Genomic DNA, 9,656 nt, shown 5'->3' with positions numbered 1-9,656 from the left:
TATCTTTGAGATGTTTTGCAGATACTGAAACCCCCACCAGGTGGGAGAAATTAATAGTATGCTGCCCAGACCGGTTGGAACCTGAAGGTTAATGATGTTGACTCTCATTTACCTCACCACCAACCAATCAGAAGAACGTCCATGAGCTGATCACACCCTCTTTGAACCATTACTATAAAACTCCTCACTACCCCCTCCAGGTTGAGACACACAGTTTTGAGGGCATCTGCCCACTGTGTCCAGCCTTGGCCTGGCAAAGCAACAAAGCTATTCTTTTCTACTTTACCCAAAGCTCTGTCTCCGAGATTTAATTCGGTGTTGGGGTACAGAGGCCAGATTTGGCTTCAACTGCTTAATCCACCTCCTCCTTTCACAGAATTCTCGTACTCTCTGCCATCTTCCCTCGTGGAGTGCTTTTTCTTCTCCATCTTGCAGCAACCCAAACCTAGAGCTCAGTCCCTTTCCCTTGTTTTTCCAAAGCAACACCACATAAGCAGTTATGAAGAGAAAGGTTTTATTAAGGATCTTGGGACACAGACATGGAGGTCGCAGCCCCTACCAATTCCCCAAGGTTGGATACAGAACCTCTGCATGCCTCTCCTCAGCGGTGTGCATCTTGCTAAGTCCTCTCCCCAATACCCCCTCTCCCCTTCCCTTTGATTATTCCTTGTGCCTTTGGTGGAAGGAGGAAAATAAAGGGGACGGGTCTGTCCTCACCTTTTTCCTTCTTAGGTTGCCCCTGGACACTCAAAATTCTGCTTTCATGATTTTTGCAGAAATGGTTTTGTCTTCTTTGATTGATGCCAGCCAGTCCAGAAAATTCTTTGAGGGCTACTCTTTCATGTCAAAACATAGCTTATCAAGATGTTTGGCTAAATATAACCCTTTCTCTGAGAGTCTGAGTTTACTCTTCATTAATCAATATTAAGCCTACTCTTCCTGATGATAACTGACCTTTGCTCAGATCTTACATATTTTTCTAAAGATACTGGGAGTTAGACAGAAATTAGGGCAAAGTCCTGGTTGAGTCTTTTGCTGGCAGATTGCCTAGAGAGGTACAATCTATGTTTACATTGCAATCTCCCCCTTGCCTGCCTGCACCTCCAAGTCCAATTGTAAGGGAGCAGGACCCTATGGGGCCTTCCCAGGACAGGCTCTTCCCCCATATCCTCTGCCTTAGCTCCTCTCTGAAGTACCTAGATAACAGTATTTGATGCACATTTCCTGAGTTGTTTTACAGATGTGAACCCTCCTCCCAAGTGGAAGATGTTAACTACATAACGACCCTGAGCACATAGCCCCCACACGTCCTGGAGCCTAAGGACTAATAATGTTAACCACTGTGACATTACCCTGTTCCCTCACCATCAGCCAATCAGAGACTTGTGCACGAGCTGATCACGTACCCTGTGACCCCCATCCCTCACCTGGCTTTTAAAAATGCTTTGCCAAAATCGTTTGGGGAGCTCAAGGATTTTTAGGGCATGAGCCACCTGTCTCCTTGCGTGGCCCTGCAATAAAACTTTCTCTGCTCCAAAGTCCAACGTTTCGGTTTGTTTGGCCTCACTGTGCTTCAGGCACACGGACTTGCGCTAACATTGTCTCTGTGTCAACACTTCCTAGCCCCCTCTTGGAAGCCCAGTTACATTTTCTCATTGAGCATGGACTTCTAAGGGCTGCTGATTGAAGGCCTTCACCTCTGCACCCAAGGCAAAGTTAAGGTGCCAGAAGAAGTGCTAATATTCATGTCTTCAAAATACATAAGGGTGACTTGAAGAAGAAGAGGTGCAGTTCCGAAAACCAAGTCTGGAAATTACGAAGAGACATTCTATTCTTTTGGTGGAGGCTGTAGGATTAAAATCCCACAGGGTAATTTCCAAAAGACTTTTCTTACTGACTCATCTGGGCTCCTCTCCCTGCTTTCTGCAGTTCTTTCATATTTATGATAAATTCCACCTGATTGGCAGGCAGTATGCAGCAGCAGAGAGAAAACAGCCTCTGCTCCAATAGGACTTCAGCTATACTTGTTAGCACTGACCTCCTGATTTCAGGATGCTTTTGGACTGACTTATGACACCTGCATGTACTTTTTGGTTGGCCTCCCTGTATTCATCCTGTCTAGAGCTCTCAAACTTACTGCTTCTTCTCCACCTAGAATTTCTCTCATCTGCCTAGAACCCATAGGCAATGCTTAGATGCTCACTCAGAGCTTTGACAGTTCTTATTTGATAAGCAATTCTGACAAGGCTTAGTACCTGATGTGTAACCTACAGGTAGGTCATGGTTGATAAAGACAGGCAAATTGGCAGTACCTAGAAGTAACAAAGTACCAATTATCTCTAAAGGAGGAGACTATAAATCCTAAGTAGGAGACATGGAACAAGAAAAACAAAGGAAGGGAGAGCCATCTGACTTCGAAACAAGTTAGTCTATATCCAAATGAACCCCAGAGAGTATCATTACATTAAAAGTAATGGCTGTTTATATTGATAACCAAAAGTCAATAAGAAAAAGCCAAGTTAAGTTTGGTATCCTTTCTTTAGGAAGGCAGATAAGTAAACAATGTACTCTCCAAAGATTTATATTAAGATGTTTAATATTATTAAAGTTATGCTCAAATCTGGGAGAGGAAAAAAGGATCATAAAAAGAAAATTAATTTTATTAAATATGCAGCTATATGCCAGATATTACGGTAGGTATTTTGAATACATACACTGATTTTACTTAATTTAATCCTCACAACAACCTTGACAAGTATGTGCTTTGGGTAGTTTTTCTCTAAGACCTTGGAAATTGGAGAAGTAAGTTTATCTTATGAGATGTAAAACTGAGAATCCACTAATTATGAAACAGAATACAGATATTCTTAGGCATTACCTAAGGAGCAGAATGCCTCCTAGGTCTTAGGATTTGTGATGTTTAGAATCAGAAGGAATTCTGGTCTGCCTTAAAAGCATGGAAAGGAGGACCTCAGGGACACCATTTTGGAGAGTCCCCTCCACACACCGTCCAGGTGCCCGAGACCCATGGTTGGTCTGGCACAGGAGGCAACTCCATCTCCGTGTGGCTCTTTCTTTGTTTCTATAGCTTGTTCACTGAGCAGCCTTTGATAATTTAAATTCCCATGTGGCTTGACCACAACTGACAGAGTTTCTAGTCAGGCTAAAACTTGCATCTGGTCTTCTTGGCAGTGCCTTTCTCATTATAAATGACTAAATCAGCATTCTGATTTCATAAATTCTCATCTTGAGAGATTTGTTAGCATGAGTCAGTGTCCAAGCCCCATCAATCCTAATACATCAGGTCCTAAGACGGTAAGCCAAAGGCCAGATCTGCGCCTCAAGTGTACTCTGCAAGGTAAATACCATAGTATATTGTGAGTCTTCTTCATGCTGAACTGGTCTTTCCCAGGCAACACCCCTCATGCCTTTCTAAGGGTCCCTTTCTCCAATTCAGGAAATAGAAACTACTTTGAGAATTTTAAGCAAGAAAGGATTTGGTTCCTAAGATTAGGCCTTTTTCAAAATCATCAGAAGGGCTTAAGGATCAGGTTCCAGACTGGTCCTCTTGGAATAATCCCCAGAAATGGAGAACTGATCCACATGGGAGCTATTCCTCTGAGACTGTCACTGTAGCTATAGAAGCAAAAAGCCACTGCCCTGCCAACTACTTCTCATGCTCAGAGAACTGGAGAATGGACAGCCCAATCTGTGATCAGGATTAGAAGTCATACCAAGAAGCTGTGGACACTACCACTCTTTCTCTATCCCCAGGAAACTGGAGACTTGACCCTGGAACCATCTGTAGGGATGTCATGTGTTTCTACAATTTTTTTTCCCCAGATAATGGCCTCCTTTTACCTCTAACTTTCTAAAAATCATACAAGTGTATCAAATCGGTAAAATCAAATTCATATTTTGAACTGAGAAATGTAGTTTTTAGTCTTCCAGCCTCTCCGGTGAGAAGAATGCTAAAATGGAGACTGGGCGACCCAATCCACAGCATCCAGCACAGATGCTTTTATGCCCGTTTTACAGATGAATTTTCCAAAGAGGGAAAGTAACTTAAACAAGTCTAGTAAGTAGAAGAACTGGAACTTAAAAGCAGGTGTCTAATTCATATTCTTTTTACTCCACCGCTGTGATACTCACATATCTGGATAATTCACTTTTGCAAAGGCTTTATTCCCTGAACACAAGGTGACTGCTGCAGTTCAGTTACCATCCTCTAATGGCGTCTTGCCCCTTGGTGGTACTACACTTGTGCAGGACCCAGGAATGCAGAGGAGGAATGAACAGACTGACCTCAGTAGCTGTAACAATGCTGTGCCTCTTCATGGACTCACCCACCTAATGCTAAACCCCGTACGTGTGTCTCTGACTTCGCCCTCTGATGTCTACTCTGCCCACCTCTTTCTGAGTCCCAACCCCTGGAAGGGTTCCCAGCCATCTCACTCCCTGCCTGTTCCCTCGCTCCTCCGTGAAATGTACATACTGATTCCAGCTTTGTGTGTGTGCTGTTTACATACCTCTCCTTAGAATGGCTGGCCTCCCATGCTCATGAGAATCTGACTGGCCCTGTTTTTCTCTGTCTGAGGGTCACCTACTAGCCTGGATAATATCAGTAGTATCTGATAAATGAGGTCAGAGATTAGATTGACCTACTCTGTGGGCCATGGTAAGAAGTTACATTTTATTCTAAAATAAATTCTGTGTGTGTGTTTAGGGAAATACAAAAATTAAAACATGGAGACCAGTAAAAAAGCTATTGCACTGATCCTGGTAAGAAATAATTGTGTATATAGTGGTTTGAATGGCATCCTCCCACCCCCGCAAAAGATATGTCTACATTCTAACCCTTGGAACCTGTGAATGTGAACTTATTTGGAAAAAAAAAAGATATTTGCACACATAATTAAGTGAAGAATCTCGAGATGAGATCATCCTGGATTATTCATATGGGCCTTAAATCTAATGACAAATGTTCTTATAAGAGACCGAAGAAAAGACATAGAGACAGAGAATACTGTCATGTGAAGATGGAGGCAGAGGTTGGAATGATGTAGCTACAAGCCCCCTCCTTGAAACAGCCATGACTGAAGGAAAGGGAAAAGCTGCAAACACACAGGGACCACCTGAGACTAGGACTTTTCAAGACCCAGAGGGGGCTGATGAGAACTTAGGCTTGACTACTTCTCTAGGGAAATGTGGCATGTCTTATGGCAAAGGTATGTATACATGCAGGGTGTGTGCAAGTGTCGTGTAAAAGGGATTAAGGGAAAGGGCAGCAAGAAATGGGAAGAGGAGAGTTAAGAACCCCCCTCACATGGAACTCCACCACCCAATATATCATAGACCTGGCAAGGAAACTAACCTCTTGCTCAGGATAAAACAGGGAAGCATGAGAGCAGAACCCATGACACAGTGCCTGGTTTCCTGCCACCACCACCAGCAGCCCCACCCTGTAAAACTTTACAGCACAGCCCTAAGCTTTTCTACAAAGATCTGCTCACTGCAGTATCAGGATCTACTGAAGAAAGATAGATGAGAAAGACAGTGAAGTAGATTTTCTAAGTTTTCTGACCCCAGAGGGCTTGTGGAGGCTTGTTCTCTGTCAGAAAAATGAAGCCATTTACCCCATGAGTTACTCTGTTATTGCTTAATTATCTCTTCCCTCCCAGACTGTCAGCTCCAGGAGAGTAGAGCTGCACCCGGTCAGCTCATCACTGCCTCTCCAGCGCCTTACGAGTGAATTGCAGAAAGGCAGCAGCCTCAGTCAGCCAGAGGCCTTTAACCTCACAGCAACGCTATGAGACAGGGACTGTAATTAACTCCCATTTTACAGATGAGTGAACTGAGGCACAGAGAGGTTAATTTTTCAATATTGGTTCAACTTCTTGAATGTTCCAGGAAAAAAAAAATTAAAAGAGTGGTAAAGACCTATTTATAGGGGTGCACGTTTTTCCTTTGGGCCCAGGCACTGATGTGGCTCAGCATGGTGCTGGCTTTGGTTAAGGAGGAAGAATGTGACTCAGCTTTGGCCCCCAGGACCCCTGGAGCAGAGACAGAGGGAGACACTCAAGAGGTCCCCAAAGTCACAGTTACCCCTTCATACAGCACTGAGTAGAAGCAGAAGAGGAGAGGGAGAAAGAGATGAAAATTACAGAGTAACTGAATGGACTGGACACCAGAGGTGGAGAGGGTGTTTTTCAGGAGGCTGAGAGTCCAGTGTTGGAAATGAGAGCAAGAGCCAGCAATGCCAGGTTTCACAGCGATGGTAGAATCAATTTTCCACATAGGACAGCAAGTAGGACAGGTCCACAACCACCTAGCCAGGGTCTGGTTTCCTGCCAAATGTAGGTGGTGTGTTACCCTCAAAACAGATCATCTTCCTCTCAAGTGTCCTGTTCTGCAGGTGGAAAAGGAACAGGATGGTTTAGCCTCAGCAGCTTTTCCTCCCAACCCTTTCTTTGTCACTTTTTCTGCCTACAAATGTCCACCCCCCCCAGATTCCTTCTCTTCTTTCATCATAACTCTTCTCCAGCGTCCACATCTACATCTTTTATTCTAACCGTGGGGAAAATGGCAATAGAGTGGGGGCCAGTGTATGCTCCCATTACTTAACCTTAATAAAACTGCCCTCAAACTGGATCCTTAAAATTAATTTCCTCCCCGATTCACCTCCCTGCGGCTGCCCCATTGGCCGAAAAATTTCTCCAGCTGCGGAATTCTGGACTTGGCAACTACCAGCACAGAGTGTGCTTACCATTCAGGAGCCAGCCTGCCTGATGGCTCGAAGCCTAGCACCTGGTAGGATCTCATTATTTGGTAGCTCTTACAGGACTTAGCATAGTTGCTTGCACACAGTGGATGCACATTTGAGGAGACAGTATGGCATAAGAGCAGCCTCTATGCAGACAGGGCAACTGATATGTCAGAAACTGAAGGAAGAAAGTACTTGGCAGAGGGCGGAGACAAGATGGCTGACTAGGAGGATGCAGAATTCCTGTCTCTGCACAACTAGGGCACCTACCAGGCACCGGGGGGGACCAGGGACCGTGGACACCAAAAGGGACAGGAGGAACCCCAAGCCACCAACTTGTGGGATCTTGGTTCCCAGGCTGGAGGTCAGGCCCGAGTTCCTGTGGTGGGAGCTCTGAGTCCAAACCACTGGACTAACAGAGAATCTCAGACCCCAGGGAATATTAATTGGAGTGAGGCCTCCTGGAGGTCCTAACCTCAGCACCAACACCAGGCTCTATCCAACTGGCTTCAAACTACAGTGCTGCACGCCTCAGGCCAAACAACCAGTAAGACAGGAATACAGCCCCACCCAGCAAAAAAAAAAAAAAAAAAAAAGAAACAACAAAAAAATATGTTACAGATGAAGGAGCAAGGTAAAAACCTACAAGACCAAATAAATGAAGATGAAATAGGCAACCTACCTCAAAAAGAATTCAGAGTAATGATAGTAAAGATGATCCAAAATCTTGGAAACAGAAAGGAGAAAATAAAAGAAACATTTAATAAGGATCTAGAAGGACTAAAGAGCAAACAAACAGTGATGAACAACACAATAACTGAAATTAAAAGTACTCTAGAAGGAATCAACAGCACAATTACTGAGGCAGAAGAACGGATAAGTGAGCTGGGAGATAAAATGGTGGAAATAACTGCCGGGGAGCAGAATAAAGAAAAAACAATGAAAAGAACTGAGGACAGTCTCAGAGACCTCTGGGACAACACTAAATGCACCAACATTCGAATTACAGGGGTTCCAGAAGAAGAGGAGAAAAAGAAAGGGTCTGATAAAATATTTAAAGAGATTATAGTTGAAAACTTACCTAACATGGGAAAGGGAACAGTCAATCAAGTCCAGAAGTGCAGAGGCTCCCATATAGGATAGACCCAAAGAAAAACATGCCAAGACACATATTAATCAAACTATCAAAAATTAAATACAAAGAAAAAAATATTAAAAGCAGCAAGGGTAAAGCAACAACTAATATACAAGGGAATTCCCATAAGGTTAACAGCTGATCTTTCAGCAGAAACTCTGCAAGCCAGAAGGGAGTGGCAGGACATATTTAAAGTGATGAAAGGGAAAAACCTACAACCAAGATTACTCTATCGGGCTTCCCTGGTGGCACAGTGGTTGACAGTCCGCCTGCTGATGCAGGGGACACAGGTTCGTGCCATGGTCCAGGAGAATCCCACATGCCGCGGAGCAGCTGGGCCCGTGAGCCATGGCTGCTGAGCCTGTGCGTCCGTAGCCTGTGCTCCACAATGGGAGAGGCCACAGCAGTGAGAGGCCCGCGTACCGCAAAAAAAAAAAAAAAGATTACTCAGCAAGGATCTCATTCAAATATGACGGAGAAATTAAAATCTTTACAGACAATTAAAAGTTAAGAGAATACAGCACCACAAAACCAGCTTTACAACAAATGCTAAACGAACTCCTCTGGGCAGGAAACACAAGAGAAGGAAAAGACCTACAATAACAAACCCAAAACAATTAGAAAATGGTAACAGGAAAATACATATCGATAATTACTTAAATGTAAATGGAATAAATGCTACAAACAAAAGACATAGACTAGCTGAATGGATACAAAACCAAAACCCATATATATGCTGTCTACAAGAGACCCACTTCAGACCTAGGGACACATACAAACTGAAAGTGAGGGGATAGAAAAAGATATTCCATGCAAATTAAAGTCAAAAGCAAGCTGGGGTAGCAATTCTCATATCAGACAAAATAGACTTTAAAATGAAGACTATTACAAGATACGAAGAGGACATGACATAATCATCAAGAGATCAAACCAAGAAGAAGATATAACAATTGTAAATATTTATGCACCCAACATAGAGCACCTTGATACATAAGGCAAATGCTAACAGCCATAAAAGCGGAAATCGACAGTAACACAATCATAGTAGGGGGCTTTAATACCACACTTTCACCAATGGACAGATCATCCACAAAGAAAATAAAATAAAGAAACACAAGCTTTAAATGACATATTAAACAAGGTGGAATTGATTGATATTTATGTGACATTCCATCCAAAAGCACCAGAAGACACTTTCTTCTCAAGTGCTCATGGAACATTCTCCAGGATAGACCATATCTTGGGTCACAAACTGCGTCTTGGTAAATTTAACAAAATTGAAATCATATCAAGTATCTTTTCCGACCACAATGCTATGACACTAGATATCAATTACAGGAAAAAAACTATAAAAAAATACAAACACATGGAAGCTAAAATATACGCTAATAAATAACCAAGAGATCACTGAAGAAATCAGAGGAAATCAAACAATACCCAGAAACAAATGGCAATGAAAACACAACAACCCAAAACCTATGGGATGCAGCAGAAGCAGTCCTAAGAGGGACGTTTACAGCAATACAAGCCTACCTCAAAAAACAAGAAAAATCTCAAATAAACTAGCTAACCTTACACCTAAAGCAACTGGAAAAAGAAGAACAAAAAACCCCCAAAGTTAGCAGAAGGAAAGAAATCATAAAGATCAGATCAGAAATAAGTGAAAAAGAAATGAAAGAAACAGTAACAAAGATCAATAAAACTAAAAGCTGGTTCTTTGAGAAGATAAACAAAATTAATAAACCATTAGCCAGACTC

The sequence above is a fragment of the Pseudorca crassidens genome, chromosome 14 (assembly GCF_039906515.1).
Source record: "Pseudorca crassidens isolate mPseCra1 chromosome 14, mPseCra1.hap1, whole genome shotgun sequence".
NCBI lineage: Eukaryota > Metazoa > Chordata > Mammalia > Artiodactyla > Delphinidae > Pseudorca > Pseudorca crassidens.
This window is presented reverse-complemented; position numbering follows the sequence as displayed.